Source organism: Oncorhynchus kisutch, unplaced genomic scaffold (assembly GCF_002021735.2).
Source record: "Oncorhynchus kisutch isolate 150728-3 unplaced genomic scaffold, Okis_V2 scaffold3988, whole genome shotgun sequence".
Taxonomy (NCBI): domain Eukaryota; kingdom Metazoa; phylum Chordata; class Actinopteri; order Salmoniformes; family Salmonidae; genus Oncorhynchus; species Oncorhynchus kisutch.
The window spans coordinates 68,261-86,127 of record NW_022265933.1 but is presented as its reverse complement, the minus strand read 5'-3'; the positions used below and the strand labels follow the sequence as shown (position 1 = coordinate 86,127).

General features: G+C 47.8%; 1 pseudogene; it reads right to left on the bottom strand.

The window, feature by feature from the left end:
* The window catches only part of LOC116372981 (CCR4-NOT transcription complex subunit 4-like), a 44,476-nt pseudogene extending 27,593 nt beyond the window's left edge, over positions 1 to 16,883 (bottom strand).
* Positions 16,884 to 17,867: the final 984 nt, after the last annotated feature.

The following is a 17,867-nucleotide window of genomic DNA, read 5'->3' as shown; positions in this document are numbered from 1 at the left end:
TTAGTCTACACATCAAAACATTAACTGTTATAATCATGTTACAACAGTCAATTACGCTCCAAAACAGTCAGAAGTCAGAAGGAGAACATAATTTCCATGACTTTCTTCCCTGGTTTGAGTCTAGTGGTTATCAGATTAACAGTCTATAAACATTGCAGTGCGTCATGCCGACGCAGGGGTGTGTCGCGTTGACGTCATGCCTACGCAGGGGCGTGTCGCGTTGACGTCATGCCTACGCAGGGGCGTGTTGCGTTGACGCCATGCCGACGCAGGGGCGTGTCTCGTGACGTGACATAACGACGTGACATAACGACGTGACATAAAGACATGACATAACGACATGACGTAACGACGCAGTAAGTGAAAGAAACAGGTTTTGATGATGTTTTACTGGTAATGGGGTAAATGACAACAATGACAACAAAACAATGTTTTGTTCAGTGTGGTGTGTGTGTGTGTAACCTTCATTTAACCAGGCAAGTCAGTTAAGAACAAATTCTAATTCACAATGACGGCCTACCCAGGCCACTTGTGCGCCGCCCTATGAGACTCCCAAACAAGGCCGGATGTGATACAGCCTGGATTCGAACCAGGGACTGCAGTGCCTTAACACACACACACATGGACGCAGAGGTCTAACTATTTAACTTAAAAGGCTAAAAGTTTAAATATCGGTTATTGGTATCGCGTTTTTTTTTTTAGCAAGGAAAATATGGGATATCAACTTAGGCCTGTATTTATACATTATTAAACCAGAATGAACATGAAACCGTTACTGTACATCGAAGCATGTTGTTACTACTTCCTGTTGGGAGTAAATGACATCACAGAACTAGGAGGGGAAAAGGCTGATGCTTCACATTTCAAGAAAAACTTTTTTCCTATCCGCAGTGAGGAGGTTTCTGATCCGCAGTGAGGAGGTTTCTGATCCGTAGTGAGGAGGTTTCTGATCCGCAGTGAGGAGGTTTCTGATCCGTTATGTTGGTGGTTTCTGTGGAAGGAGTCCAGGGTAGTGAGAGGGGTAAAAGAGGGAAGTGGTTGGTTGTGTTGGTGGTTTCTGTGGCCCGAGCCGCTGGGCGACAATAGTTTTGACATTCTGGTCACTCTCCGTCCACTTCGACCAGAGCTCAAGACATCTCTTTGCAGCCTTTGTTTGACCAATGCTCCCTCCCTCCCTCCTCTCTCTCGCCCTTAAAGACTGAGTGAAACCATTGGCAGTAGCAGCTGTGTGATAAATCAAACGAGGACAGCGAGGACAGACACGGGGAAAATGTTGCTGGTCGTGTGCGTACAAACAGCAGAGTGCACGTGAGCAGACGGGGTTGAACCGTGAAAAGGTTATGACATCAGAAAGGTGTGGTCATGTCCACTTCCAACAGCATTGTAATCTCAGTATCTTCCTGACACTTCCAATTCCAACAGCATTGTAAACTCAGTATCCTCCCGACACTTCATGTTCAATTCCAACAGCATTGTAAACTCAGTATCTTTCCTACACTTCCAATTCCAACAGCATTGTAAACTCAGTATCCTCCTGACACTTCATGTCCAATTCCAACAGCATTGTAAACTCAGTATCTTCCTGACACTTCATAGACACATAATTTTTTTTTTCTGTGAACAGATGAATATTGGTGTCCTGTCTATTTGTGTGGAGGGTTGTTGCTATGACGATCATCCGGGACCACGTCAGAACACGCCGTTGTTGTTGTCCTGTACATATGTTGTTGTTGTTGTGTGGGAAATTAGCCAACAGAAAGGCTGATGCCTAGAAGCCAAATAGACCAAATAGCTAGTAAACCAGATTCCAGACAAACCAGATTCCAGACAAACCAGATTCCAGACAAACCAGATTCCAGACAAACCGGCTATTTTCCCCCCCTAGAGATTTTAGACAAGGTCTTTTATTCTTGTGTTGTTGGGTTCACCAAAACCCTTCTGTTGTACATTATACTACAGAGGAAACTGCTCCAGCTTTCTGCTAATGGAGCTTTTCACAACACTGAATAAATCACCAACTAGTGTGATTCTACATGAGGTTTAGTGATGAAATATTCCTGGGTCATTTATACCCCCAGTGGGGATACAAAGCATATTACCCACAAGCCTTACTTTAAATCAAATTGGATTTTTCACATGTGGTGAATACGACCTTACACTGAAATACTTACGAGTCCCGAACAAACAACGCAGTTTAAAAAATACAGATAAGAATAAGAAATAAATGTAACAAGTAATTAAAGACCAGCAGTAAAATAACAATAGTGAGGCTATATACAGGGGGTACTGGTACAGAGTCAATGTGGAGGCTATATACAGGGGGTACTGGTACAGAGTCAATGTGGAGGTTATATACAGGGGGTACTGGTACAGAGTCAATGTGGAGGTTATATACAGGGGGTACTGGTACAGAGTCAATGTGGAGGCTATATACAGGGGGTACTGGTACAGAGTCAATGTGGAGGCTATATACAGGGGGGTACTGGTACAGAGTCAGTGTGGAGACTATATACAGGGGGTACCGGTACAGAGTCAATGTGGAGGCTATATACAGGGGGTACTGATACAGAGTCAATGTGGAGGCTATATACAGGGGGGTACTGATACAGAGTCAATGTGGAGGCTATATACAGGGGGGTACTGATACAGAGTCAATGTGGAGGCTATATACAGGGGGGTACTGATACAGAGTCAATGTGGAGGCTATATACAGGGGGGTACTGATACAGAGTCAATGTGGAGGCTATATACAGGGGGGTACTGATACAGAGTCAATGTGGAGGCTATATACAGGGGGGTACTGATACAGAGTCAATGTGGAGGCTATATACAGGGGGGTACTGATACAGAGTCAATGTGGAGGCTATATACAGGGGGGTACTGATACAGAGTCAATGTGGAGGCTATATACAGGGGGGTACTGATACAGAGTCAATGTGGAGGCTATATACAGGGGGGTACTGATACAGAGTCAATGTGGAGGCTATATACAGGGGGTACCGGTACAGAGTCAATGTGGAGGCTATATACAGGGGGGTACTGATACAGAGTCAATGTGGAGGCTATATACAGGGGGTACCGGTACAGAGTCAATGTGGAGGCTATATACAGGGGGGTACTGATACAGAGTCAATGTGGAGGCTATATACAGGGGGGTACTGATACAGAGTCAATGTGGAGGCTATATACAGGGGGGTACTGATACAGAGTCAATGTGGAGGCTATATACAGGGGGGTACTGATACAGAGTCAATGTGGAGGCTATATACAGGGGGTACTGATACAGAGTCAATGTGGAGGCTATATACAGGGGGGTACTGATACAGAGTCAATGTGGAGGCTATATACAGGGGGGTACTGATACAGAGTCAATGTGGAGGCTATATACAGGGGGGTACTGATACAGAGTCAATGTGGAGGCTATATACAGGGGGGTACTGATACAGAGTCAATGTGGAGGCTATATACAGGGGGGTACTGATACAGAGTCAATGTGCCGGGGCACCGGTTAGTTAAGGTAGTATGTACATGTAGGTAGAGATATTAAAGTGACTATGCATAGATGACAACAACAGAGAGTAGCATCGGTGTAAAGAGGGGGGGGGGTTAGGAATGTCAATAGTCTGGGTAGTCATTTAATTACTTTCCATTATAAACTAGCTTTGCCCTATAATCTCATCCTCTGCATATTATATCACACTCCACTGCCTCCAGAGTTACCATCAGAGCTGACTGAGTCAACCTCTCCCTCTCTCTCTCCCCTCTCCTTCCCCCTCCCTCCCTCTCTCCTTCCCTCCCCCTCCTTCCCTCCCTCTCCCTCCCTCCCTCTCCTTCCCCCTCCCTCCCTCCCTCTCCTTCCCCCTCCCTCTCCTTCCCCCTCCCTCTCCTTCCCCCTCCCTCCCTCCCTCCTTCCCTCTCCCTCCCTCTTTCCCTCCCTCCCTCCCTCCTTCCCTCTCTCTCTCTCCCTCTTTCCCTCCCTCCTTCCCTCTCCCTCCCTCTTTCTCTCCCTCTTTCTCTCCCTCTCTCTCTCCCTCTTTCTCTCCCTCTCTCTCTCCCTCCCTCCCTCCCTCTCTCCCTCCCTCTCTTCCTCCCTCTCTTCCTCCCTCCCTCTTTCTCTCCCTCCCTCTCTCCTCCTCCCCCCCTCCCTCCTCCTCTCTCCCTCCTTCCCTCCTCATCCCTCCCTCCTTCCCTCTCCCTCCTTCATTCATTAAGTTAATTTACAGGAAGCAGGGAAGGAAAGGAAGGATAATCTCACAGCAGTCATTGATGACGACGATAATGAACAAATATTCTCTCTGTGTTGTTTTTAGGAGTGTTATTCTCAGATCTCCGGGTGTGTCTCTGTGTTCCTACCTCGGGGTCGGCCAGTCTCTGTGACAGTCCCACTAGAAACACCAGGTTTCTCTGCACCACCCTGACGCTGGCCAGGTGCTTCCTGTTTTCTGTCGTCTTCTGTTTCTTCTCCACCTGTTTGGCCTTCTTCTCATTCTTTATCCTCTGCAGCTCCTCCGCTGACAGGGGGTTGTAGACCGCTGGGTTCTCTGGGTAAGGCTGTTACAGAGACAGGAGAGAGAGGGGTTTGTAGACTGCTGAGTCTTCTGGGTAAGGCTGTTACAGAGACAGGAGAGAGAGGGGTTTGTAGACTGCGGAGTCTTCTGGGTAAGGCTGGTACAGAGACAGGAGAGAGAGGGGTTTGTAGACTGCTGAGTCTTCTGGGTAAGGCTGTTACAGAGACAGGAGAGAGAGGGGTTTGTAGACTGCGGAGTCTTCTGGGTAAGGCTGTTACAGAGACAGGAGAGAGAGGGGTTTGTAGACTGCGGAGTCTTCTGGGTAAGGCTGTTACAGAGACAGGAGAGAGAGGGGTTTGTAGACTGCGGAGTCTTCTGGGTAAGGCTGTTACAGAGACAGGAGAGAGAGGGGTTTGTAGACTGCGGAGTCTTCTGGGTAAGGCTGTTAGAGAGACAGGAGAGAGAGGGGGTTTGTTAGATAAAAGGAAAGGGGTCTGTACACCGCTGAGTCCTCTGGGTAAGGCTGGTACAGAGACAGAAGAGAGAGGGGTCTGTACACCGCTGAGGCCTCTGGGTAAGGCTGTTAGAGAGACAGGAGAGAGAGGGATGTGTTAGATAAAAGGACAAGTATTTGTACACCTCTGTGTAAAGCTGTAGGCAGAGAGGCAGCACGTTACACCGCCCCCGAACTTTCCCAAGATTCCCCGGTTTCCTGTTGTTCCCAGAGCAGGCTATTCCCCAGTTTCCTGTTGTTCCGAGAGGGGGCTATTCCCCGGTTTCCTGTTGTTCCCAGAGCAGGCTATTCCCCAGTTTCCTGTTGTTCCCAGAGCAGGCTATTCCCCAGTTTCCTGTTGTTCCCAGAGCAGGCTATTCCCCAGTTTCCTGTTGTTCCCAGAGCAGGCTATTCCCCAGTTTCCTGTTGTTCCCAGAGCAGGCTATTCCCCAGTTTCCTGTTGTTCCCAGAGCAGGCTATTCCCCAGTTTCCTGTTGTTCCCAGAGCAGGCTATTCCCCAGTTTCCTGTTGTTCCCAGAGCAGGCTATTCCCCAGTTTCCTGTTGTTCCCAGAGCAGGCTATTCCCCAGTTTCCTGTTGTTCCCAGAGCAGGCTATTCCCCAGTTTCCTGTTGTTCCCAGAGCAGGCTATTCCCCAGTTTCCTGTTGTTCCCAGAGCAGGCTATTCCCCAGTTTCCTGTTGTTCCCAGAGCAGGCTATTCCCCAGTTTCCTGTTGTTCCCAGAGCAGGCTATTCCCCAGTTTCCTGTTGTTCCCAGAGCAGGCTATTCCCAGTTCCTGTTGTTCCCAGAGCAGGCTATTCCCCAGTTTCCTGTTGTTCCCAGAGCAGGCTATTCCCCAGTTTCCTGTTGTTCCCAGAGCAGGCTATTCCCCAGTTTCCTGTTGTTCCCAGAGCAGGCTATTATTTTTCTATTGTGAAAGATGCTGTGAAGCCTCATAGCCAGTTAAGTTATTTTATATAGACCTAATATAACAAGGTAGCTATAATTTTCAGCACCAAGCGCTGTCCACCTATTGATTGCGCTGCGGTTGCAGAGTTCACGTTTCAGCACCACTGAAACGGTCCGCTGGCCTGTTTATCAGCTCGCCGTCTCCTGTATTCTCTCTCAACACGAAGGAAGTTAAAATGTAACTTCTGCATTATTTTAGGCAACTTCCTTCTTAGAAAATTACATTTGGCACTTGTTGAATCTCGGGTTTATTATTAAATCATTTGGCGGCTTTGGGGGACCAAATAATATTACTTGCAGGTCAGATTTGGCCCGCGGACCACCAGTTGGGGAATCCTAGGGTAGGGGGGTAGACTAGGGTAGGATACGGGGTAGGCTTAGACTAGGGTTTAGGGTAGGATATGAAGTAGGGGTTAGACTAGGGTTTAGGGTAAGGGTTAGACTAGGGTAGGGTTTAAGGTAAGAAAGGATATGGGGTAGGGAGTTAGACTAGGGTAGGGTTTAGGGTAGGATATGGGGTAGGGGGTAGACTAGGTAAGGTTTAGGGTAGGATATGGGGTAGGGGTTAGACTAGGGTTTAGGGTAGGATATGGGGTAGGGGTTAGACTAGGGTTTAGCGTAGGGGTTAGACTAGGGTTTAGCGTAGGGGTTAGACTAGGGTTTAGGGTAGGGGTTAGACTAGGGTTTAGGGTAGGGGTTAGACTAGGGTTTAGGGTAGGGGTTAGACTAGGGTTTAGGGTAGGGGTTAGACTAGGGTAGGAGGTAGGTTAGGATATGGGGTAGGGGTTAGACTAGGGTAGGATATGGGGTAGGGGTTAGACTAGGGTAGGATATGGGGTAGGGGTTAGACTAGGGTAAGGTATAGGGTAGTATATGAGGTAGGGATTAGACTAGGGTAAGGTATAGGGTAGGATATGAGGTAGGGTTTGACTAGGGTAGGGTTTTGGGTAGGATATGGAGTAGGAGTTAGACTAGGATTTAGGGTAGGGTTAGACTAGGGTAGGATATGTGGTAGGGGTAGACTAGGGTAGGGTTTAGGGTAGGATATGGGGTAGGGTTAGACTAGGGTGGTGTTTAGGGTAGGATATGGGGTAGGGAGTAGACTAGGGTAGTGTTTAGGGTAGGATATGGGGTAGACCAGGGTAGACTACCTTTCTGCAGGCAGGGCAGAGGCCGTTCTCGTCTGTGCGGATGCGGTGCCAGCAGAAGCGACAGATCTGGTAGCCGCAGGTGCAGGGAAAGAAGTTGGCATCGTCTGTCTCCAGCGGCTCCAAACACAGCGGACACTCCATAGGATCCATATCCTTCACCTCTGGACTGCAGGATATCCAAGACGACGAGCAGAGAGAGACACGTGGCAGAGGGCAGCGCAGGCTGGAAAGAGACGGCGGGGGGGGGATATTACAACACTGAACAGATAGTCCCACCAGTGGACAAAGTGTGTTGAATTGCAGGAAATTAGCTTTGACAGTGTGTTGAATTGGAGGAAATTAGCTTTGAAAGTGTCACATTTTCTTTCCGCCAAACAAGAGGGATGTGAACAGTTTTGGGGGATTAATAGTATCTGGTTGAGTACCCCTGGTGTGCTGGTTGAGTACCCCTGGTGTGAGTGTTAATAGTGGCTGGTTAAGTACCCCTGGTGTGAGTGTTAATAGGAGCTGGTTGAGTACCCCTGGTGTGAGTGTTAATAGGAGCTGGTTGAGTACCCCTGGTGTGAGTGTTAATAGGAGCTGGTTGAGTACCCCTGGTGTGAGTGTTAATAGGAGCTGGTTGAGTACCCCTGGTGTGAGTGTTAATAGGAGCTGGTTGAGTACCCCTGGTGTGAGTGTTAATAGTATCTGGTTGAGTACCCCTGGTGTGCTGGTTGACTACCCCTGGTGTGAGTGTTAATAGTGGCTGGTTGAGTACGCCTGGTGTGCTGGTTGAGTACCCCTGGTGTGAGTGTTAGTGGCTGCTTGAGTACCCCTGGTGTGAGTGTTAATAGTGGCTGGTTGAGTACCCCTGGTGTGAGTGTTAACAGTGGCTGGTTGAGTACCCCTGGTGGGAGTGTTAATAGTGGCTGGTTGAGTACCCCTGGTGTGAGTGTTAACAGTGGCTGGTTGAGTATCTGGTTGAGTACCCCTGGTGGGAGTGTTAATAGTGGCTGGTTGAGTACCCCTGGTGTGAGTGTTAATAGTGGCTGGTTGAGTACCCCTGGTGTGCTGGTTGAGTACCCCTGGTGTGAGTGTTAGTAGTATCTGGTTGAGTACCCCTGGTGTGAGTGTTAGTAGTGGCTGGTTAAGTACCCCTGGTGTGAGTGTTAATAGGAGCTGGTTGAGTACCCCTGGTGTGCTGGTTGAGTACCCCTGGTGTGAGTGTTAGTAGTGGCTGGTTGAGTACCCCTGGTGTGCTGGTTGAGTACCCCTGGTGTGAGTGTTAACAGTATCTGGTTGAGTACCCCTGGTGTGAGTGTTAATAGTGGCTGGTTGAGTACCCCTGGTGTGCTGGTTGAGTACCCCTGGTGTGAGTGTTAATAGGAGCTGGTTGAGTACCCCTGGTGTGAGTGTTAATAGGAGCTGGTTGAGTACCCCTGGTGTGAGTGTTAATAGGAGCTGGTTGAGTACCCCTGGTGTGAGTGTTAATAGGAGCTGGTTGAGTACCCCTGGTGTGAGTGTTAATAGTATCTGGTTGAGTACCCCTGGTGTGCTGGTTGACTACCCCTGGTGTGAGTGTTAATAGTGGCTGGTTGAGTACGCCTGGTGTGCTGGTTGAGTACCCCTGGTGTGAGTGTTAGTGGCTGCTTGAGTACCCCTGGTGTGAGTGTTAATAGTGGCTGGTTGAGTACCCCTGGTGTGAGTGTTAACAGTGGCTGGTTGAGTACCCCTGGTGGGAGTGTTAATAGTGGCTGGTTGAGTACCCCTGGTGTGAGTGTTAACAGTGGCTGGTTGAGTATCTGGTTGAGTACCCCTGGTGGGAGTGTTAATAGTGGCTGGTTGAGTACCCCTGGTGTGAGTGTTAATAGTGGCTGGTTGAGTACCCCTGGTGTGCTGGTTGAGTACCCCTGGTGTGAGTGTTAGTAGTATCTGGTTGAGTACCCCTGGTGTGAGTGTTAGTAGTGGCTGGTTAAGTACCCCTGGTGTGAGTGTTAATAGGAGCTGGTTGAGTACCCCTGGTGTGCTGGTTGAGTACCCCTGGTGTGAGTGTTAGTAGTGGCTGGTTGAGTACCCCTGGTGTGCTGGTTGAGTACCCCTGGTGTGAGTGTTAACAGTATCTGGTTGAGTACCCCTGGTGTGAGTGTTAATAGTGGCTGGTTGAGTACCCCTGGTGTGCTGGTTGAGTACCCCTGGTGTGAGTGTTAACAGTATCTGGTTGAGTACCCCTGGTGTGAGTGTTAACAGTGGCTGGTTGAGTACCCCTGGTGTGAGTGTTAATAGTGGCTGGTTGAGTACCCCTGGTGTGCTGGTTGAGTACCCCTGGTGTGAGTGTTAATAGGAGCTGGTTGAGTACCCCTGGTGTGAGTGTTAATAGTGGCTGGTTGAATACCCCTGGTGTGCTGGTTGAGTACCCCTGGTGTGAGTGTTAATAGTGGCTGGTTGAGTACACCTGGTGTGCTGGTTGAGTACCCCTGGTGTGAATGTTAACAGTGGCTGGTTGAGTACCCCTGGTGTGAATGTTAGTAGTATCTGGTTGAGTACCCCTGGTGTGAGTGTTAACAGTGGCTGGTTGAGTACCCCTGGTGTGAGTGTTAACAGTGGCTGGTTGAGTATCTGGTTGAGTACCTCTGGTGTGAGTGTTAGTAGTATCTGGTTGAGTACCCCTGGTGTGAGTGTTAATAGTATCTGGTTGAGTACCCCTGGTGTGAGTGTTAATAGTGGCTGGTTGAGTACCTCTGGTGTGAGTGTTAATAGTGGCTGGTTGAGTACCTCTGGTGTGAGTGTTAATAGTGGCTGGTTAAGTACCCCTGGTGTGAGTGTTAATAGGAGCTGGTTGAGTACCCCTGGTGTGAGTGTTAATAGTGGCTGGTTAAGTACCCCTGGTGTGAGTGTTAATAGTGGCTGGTTGAGTACCTCTGGTGTGAGTGTTAATAGTGGCTGGTTAAGTACCCCTGGTGTGAGTGTTTATAGGAGCTGGTTGAGTACCCCTGGTGTGAGTGTTAATAGTGGCTGGTTGAGTATCTGGTTGAGTACCCCTGGTGTGAGTGTTAATAGTGGCTGGTTGAGTACCCCTGGTGGGAGTGTTAATAGTATCTGGTTGAATACCCCTGGTGTGCTGGTTGAGTATTCCTGGTGTGAGTGTTAACAGTGGCTGGTTGAGTATCTGGTTGAGTACCCCTGGTGTGAGTGTTAATAGTGGCTGGTTGAGTACCCCTGGTGGGAGTGTTAATAGTATCTGGTTGAGCACCCCTGGTGTGCTGGTTGAGTACCCCTGGTGTGAGTGTTAACAGTATCTGGTTGAGTACCTCTGGTGTGAGTGTTAGTAGTATCTGGTTGAGTACCCCTGGTGTGCTGGTTGAGTACCCCTGGTGTGAGTGTTAATAGTGGCTGGTTGAATACCCCTGGTGTGCTGGTTGAGTACCCCTGGTGTGAGTGTTAATAGTATCTGGTTGAGTACCCCTGGTGGGAGTGTTAATAGTGGCAGGTTGAGTACCCCTGGTGTGAGTACCAGTATCTGGTTGAGTACCCCTGGTGTGCTGGTTGAGTACCCCTGGTGTGAGTGTTAATAGTGGCTGGTTGAGTACCCCTGGTGTGCTGGTTAAGTACCCCTGGTGTGCTGGTTAAGTACCCCTGGTGTGAGTACCAGTATCTGGTTGAGTACCCCTGGTGTGCTGGTTGAGTACCCCTGGTGTGAGTGTTAATAGTGGCTGGTTGAGTACCCCTGGTGTGCTGGTTAAGTACCCCTGGTGTGCTGGTTAAGTACCCCTGGTGTGAGTGTTAATAGTGGCTGGTTGAGTACCCCTGGTGTGCTGGTGTGCTGGTTAAGTACCCCTGGTGTGAGTGTTAACAGTATCTGGTTGAGTACCCCTGGTGTGAGTGTTAGTAGTGCTGTACAGAGAACCAATGACCAACAAAGCATACTGACTACATAGTACCGTACAGAGAAACAATGATTGGCTTAAAAGGTCTCTGGTTGACAATGTGTCTGAGTGAGTCTCAACCAACCACAGAGAGAAAGAAAGGCTTTTATGTCCCAGCCGTGTGGCCTGTTTTCCGCTCAGCCATTTCAGGAATTAAATTGATTTAGTGGTCTAGACCTCGTTAAAACTCTCATGTTCCTCTACCCAGAGAGAGATGAGAAGAGCCATTGGAGAGGTTGAAACACAGGCCTGTGTTTTAAGTCTTAAGTGAATACTACGCATAATGAGTTGCTGTTTCCGGTGTTAACCGGCTAAAGCCTTCCGGCGTGCTTTGGTTCGGTTGGCGCCGAGGACCTCATCTACGCCAACCGAACGAGCTCCATACTCCCTTAAAAAGACCGTCACTTGAAAAATGAGGGGGGAAAACGGCACTAGTACTGTTTGTCCATCTAGAGACGCCGTAGCCAGTATATTCTGACTATTCCTCAAAATAGTCCGAATTAAAATCTATGAATCTAACTCAAGGGAAAAAAAATGATAATAATTTTGACGTGGAGAACACAGTCGTCCAATTTTACATCCAACACTAAATATGTGCATTATTTCTCAAGTCAAAAAAAGTTGCAAGGCGGTGATTCCTCGATGAACCAAACTTCTCTTTGACTTGGTCTTGCAGAGAGAAAGAGAGAAAAAATGTCTTGTGCACAAACAGCCGAAAGAACCCTTGTCAAAGAACAAAAACACCATAAAATGTCCTAATGCATGAAGGAACTGTTCTGAACTTTTTCAGATGGGAAGACAAGATATAAACTAACCAGAGTCTCGTGAGGGTAATAACAGCAGCCTAATTAAAAACTGCCGTCAACAACATACCCAAAACGCTACACCCGTACTCAGCAACATTCTCTGCAAAGCCAACAGATGTCACATGACGAGGATGTCGACTGACGTCTGAAGAGTTGAGACATTTATAAACTGATAGAGCAGACGTCTGGTGTGACGTGAGGAGTGTTGTATGTGTCAGGGAAGGTGTGATTCATAAGAACTATGAGCATACAGACTACACAGTGCCTTGGGAAAGTATTCAAACCCCTTCCCTGTTTCCACCTTTGGTTACGTTACAGCCTTGTTCTAAAATGGATTGAATCATTTGTCCCTCAGTCTAAACACAATACCCCATAATGACATCACAATACCCCATAATGACATCACAATACCCCATAATGACATCACAACACCCCACAATGACATCACAACACCCCACAATGACATCACAACACCCCACAATGACATCACAACACCCCACAATGACATCACAACACCCCACAATGACATCACAACACCCCACAATGACATCACAATACCCCATAATGACATCACAATACCCCATAATGACAAAGCCAAAACAGTTTTTTAGAAATGTTAGCATAAGTATTCAGACCCTTTGCTATGAGACTTGAAAATGAGCTCGTATGCATTCCGGTTTTCCATTGATCATCCTTGAGATGTATTCTGCAACTTGATTGGAGTCCACCTGCGGTAAATTCAATTGATTGGACATGATTTGGAAAGGCACACACCTGTCGATATAAGGTCCCACAGTTGACAGTGCATGTCAGAGCAAAAATCAAGCCATGAGGTTGAAAGATTTGCCTGTAGAGCTCCGAGACAGGATTATTTTGAGGCACAGATCTGGGGAAGGGTACCAAAAATGTCTGCATCATTGAAGGTCTCCAAGAACACAGTGGCCTCCATCAATCTAAAATGGAAGAAGTTTGGATTCAACTAGACTCTTCCTAGGGCTGGCCGCCCGGGCAAACTGAGCAATCACGGGAGAAGGGCTATGGTTTGGGAGGTAACAATGAACCCGATGGTCACTCTGACAGAGCTCCAGCGTTCCTCTGTGGAGATGGGAGAACCTTCGAGAAGGACAACCACCTCTGCAGCACTCCACCAATCAGGCCTTTATGGTAGAGTGGACAGATGGAAGCCACTCCTCAGTAAAAAGGCACATGACAGCCAGCTTGGAGTTTGCCAAAAGGCACCTAAAGAACTCAGACCATGAGAAACAAGATTCTCTGGTCTGATGAAACCAAGATTGAACTCTTTGGCCTGAATATCAAGTGTCATGTCTGGATGAAACCTGGCACCATCCCTACGGTGAAGCATGGTGGTGGCAGCATCATGTCTGGAGGAAACCTGGCACCATCCCTACGGTGAAGCATGGTGGTGGCAGCATCATGTCTGGATGAAACCTGGCACCATCCCTACGGTGAAGCATGGTGGTGGCAGCATCATGTCTGGAGGAAACCTGGCACCATCCCTACGGTGAAGCATGGTGGTGGCAGCATCATGCTGTATGGATATTTTTCAGCTGCAGGGACTGGGAGACAAGTCAGGACAGAGGGAAAGATGAACGGAACAAAGTACAGAGAGATCCCTTGATGAAAACCTGCTCCAGAGCGCTCAGGACCTCAAACTGGGGCGGAGGTTCGCCTTCCAACAGGACAACGACCCGAAGCACACAGCAAAGACAGAGCATGAGTGGACAAGTCTCAATGTCCTCGAGTGGCCCAGCCAGAGCCCGGACTTGAACCTGATTGAACATCTCTGGAGAAACCTGAAAATAGCTGTCAGAGCTTGGGAGAAACTTCCAGAATACAGGTGTGTCAGGCTTGTAGCGTCATACCCAAGAAGACGCGAGGATGTAATCGCTGCCAAAGGTGCTTCAACAAAGTACTGAGTAAAGGGTCTGAATACTTGTGTAAATGTTATCAGTTTTTTATAGATATATACATTTGCTAAATAACAGTTTTTGCTTTGTCATTATGGGTTGTGTAGATTGACGAGGGGAAAAGACACGCTCATCCACTTTTAGAAAAAGGCTGTAACGTAAAACAAAATGTGGGAAAAAAAGTCAAGGGGTCTGAATACTTTCCGAATGCCAAGTCACTAACACACAGGGACACTGACACACACAAAGAAATGGGGAGAGGAAGAAAGAATCTCACACATACACACACACACGGAAGGATATAATGAGACCGGCTGAGTCAGAGACATACTGGAAGACTCCCCCAGAGAGGATCATGGGTAGCCTGTCTGTAAAAAAGCTCTGAATGGATGTGATGGACAATAACAAGGGCCTTTTACAATCCATCCCATCACACCGGAAGACTCCCTCAGAGAGGATCCTGGGTAAATAACAACATCCCCAGACATCTGTCTTTTTAATTGGGAAAGGATCCCCTACTTCTAAAGTGATTTACTCTAACAGTAAGCAATACAACACATACACTACATGACCAACGGTATGTGGGCACCTGCTCGTACAACATCTCATTCCAAAATCATGGTCATTAATACGGAGTTGGCCCCGCCCCTTTGCTGCTATAACAGCCTCCACTCTTCTGGGAAGGCTTTCCACTAGATGTTGGAACATTGCTGCTATACCAGCCTCCACTCTTCTGGGAAGGCTTTCCACTAGATGTTGGAACATTGCTGCTATAACAGCCTCCACTCTTCTGGGAAGGCTTTCCACTAGATGTTGGAACATTGCTGCAGGGGGACTTGCTTCCATTCAACCACAAGAGCATTAGTGAGGTCGGGTACTGATTGTTGGGCGATTAGGCCTGGCTCGCAGTCAGCGTTCTAATTCATCACGAAGGTGTTCGATTTGGTTGAGGTCAGGGTTCTGTGCAGGTCAGTCAAGTTCTTCCACACTGATCTTGACAAACCATTTCTGTATGGACCTCACTTTGTGCACGGGGGGCATTGTCATGTTGAAACAGGAAAGGGCCTTCCCCAAACTGTTGCCACAATGTTGGAAGCACAGAATCTTCTAGCGTAGCGTTAAGATTTGCCTTCACTGGAACTAAGGGGCCCGAACCACGAAAAACTCCACCAAACTTTACAGTTGGCACTATGCATTAAGCCGGTAGCGTTATCCTGGCACTCGCCAAACCCAGATTTGTCCGTCGGACTGCCTGATGTTGAAGCAGGATTCATCACTCCAGAGAACTATGTGCTCGATTTTATACACTCGTTAGCAACGGCTGTGGCTGAATTAGCTGAATCCACTCATTTGATGGGGTGTCCACATACTTTTCTATATAAATTGTAGGCCTAAAGGGCAAATAACCAATTTCACACCATGTTTCATGCTAACAGATGCATTTTATTTTGTTATTTCCAGGGCAACATATTGGTTAGCAAAGCCTTCGCCGTTTTCTCCTCAAACTTTAAAATATCCTTTTTGTTTTACAAAACAATGGTCTCTTGAGGATGCTTTAGGCTGACACCTGGGCCTGCATGACTATCAACAAGAGTCCTGGTGCAAAGACCTGGTGACACTGACCAAGGTTCAACTCAGGCTGCATTCTGTTCTGGTTCTCACAGAGAGAGAATGTCTCTTCAGGCTGACACACACACACACGGGGTAGAGGAAGGGAGAGTCTAAAAATACACTGTCCCATCCCCAGCCCGGAGAGAGGAGGAGGAGGAGCCAGCTCCCATCCCCAGCACGGAGAGAGGAGGAGGAGCCAGCTCCCATCCCCAGCACGGAGAGAGGAGGAGGAGGAGCCAGCTCCCCGGTCCTCTCTTTAAAGGGAAGTGGTGAAGGGAAACATGGTGCTCTTTCAAATCAAAATGTATTTATATAGCCCTTCTTACATCCCTCCCCTTCTTCTCCTGCCTGCTCTACATGTAACCATCAGCCTTTCCTGGGGTCGACCCCGTCATGCAGCCCAAATAGAGCCCTATTCCCTATATAGTACACTACTTTAGACCAGAGCCCTATTCCCTATATCGTACACTACTTTAGACCAGAGCCCTATTCCCTATATCGTGCAATACTTTAGACCAGAGCCCTATTCCCTATATCGTGCACTACTTTAGACCAGAGCCCTATTCCCTATATCGTGCACTACTTTAGACCAGAGCCCTATTCCCTATATCGTGCACTACTTTAGACCAGAGCCCTATTCCCTACATTGTGCACTACTTTAGACCAGAGCCCTATTCCCTATATCGTGCACTGCTTTAGACCAGAGCCCTATTCCCTATATAGTGCACTACTTTAGACCAGAGCCCTATTCCTTATATAGTGCACTACTTTAGACCAGAGCCCTATTCCCTATATAGTGGTACTACTATAGACCAGAGCCCTATTCCCTATATAGTGCACTACTTTAGACCAGAGCCCTATTCCCTATATAGTGCACTACTTTAGACCAGAGCCCTATTCCCTATATAGTGCATTACTTTAGACCAGAGCCCTATTCCCTATATAGTGCACTACTTTAGACCAGAGCTCTATTCCCTATATAGTGCACTACTATAGACCAGGGCCCTATTCCCTATATAGTGCACTACTTTAGACCAAAGCCCTATTCCCTATATAGTGCACTACTTTAGACCAGAGCCCTATTCCCTATATAGTGCACTACTTTAAACCAGAGCTCTATTCCCTATATAGTGCACTACTATAGACCAGAGCCCTTTGGACCCTGGTGATAAAGTAGCGCACTATAAAGAGAGTAGGGTGCCATTTGGGGGACAACCCCACTGGACACAGGCCAGAGGTGGGGTATCCAAGTGGGCCCTACCCTGATTGGATGGGTGATAGGCCTGCAGAGTGGAGCTGGTCTGACTCACGCTCCTACACGTGTCCAGTATGAAATTAGAAAACAGCCACGGGCGCATTTGACATTTTATCCTCCCAGTTAAGTTACTGTACAGCGTTGAGACTCGGGCTGTGGTTTCCCAGGATGCCATCACGGTAAGATCTGTCTGTCTGGCTACGGAGGGAAGCACCACTGTGGTCGTTCCTACCAGGGGGCGTAGAGTGGAGTCTGCACCATATACTCTCACTAGTGGGGTCCCCCAGGGCTCGGTTCTAGGCCCTCTCCTCTTCTCTCTATACCAAGTCACTGCTCCTCTCACGGTCTCTCCGATCATTGCTATGCATTGACAATCAGCTACTCTTCCACATTTACTCAATATTATTTATTTATTTTAATTATTTCTCTCAAAACCCTTTGTATGTTGTCCAATAGAATAATCTGTACTCTTTACTAATGTGCCCCCAAAAAAATATAAAAATATTTTAGGGACCCCACTGCAGTTTCCCTGCGACAACACTAGGGGTCGCCACCCCACCTTTGAATACCACTGCTCTATAACATCAGCAGAGTGACATACCACTGCTCTATAACATCAGCAGAGTGACATACCACTGCTCTATAACATCAGCAGAGTGACATACCACTGCTCTATAACATCAGCAGAGTGACATACCACTGCTCTATAACATCAGCAGAGTGACATACCACTGCTCTATAACATCAGCAGAGTGACATACCACTGCTCTATAACATCAGCAGAGTGACATACCACTGCTCTATAACATCAGCAGAGTGACATACCACTGCTCTATAACATCAGCAGAGTGACATACCACTGCTCTATAACATCAGCAGAGTGACATACCACTGCTCTATAACATCAGCAGAGTGACATACCACTGCTCTATAACATCAGCAGAGTGACATACCACTGCTCTATAACATCAGCAGAGTGACATACCACTGCTCTATAACATCAGTAGAGTGACATACCACTGCTCTATAACATCAGCAGAGTGACATACCACTGCTCTATAACATCAGCAGAGTGACATACCACTGCTCTATAACATCAGCAGAGTGACATACCACTGCTCTATAACATCAGCAGAGTGACATACCACTGCTCTATAACATCAGTAGAGTGACATACCACTGCTCTATAACATCAGTAGAGTGACATACCACTGCTCTATAACATCAGCAGAGTGACATACCACT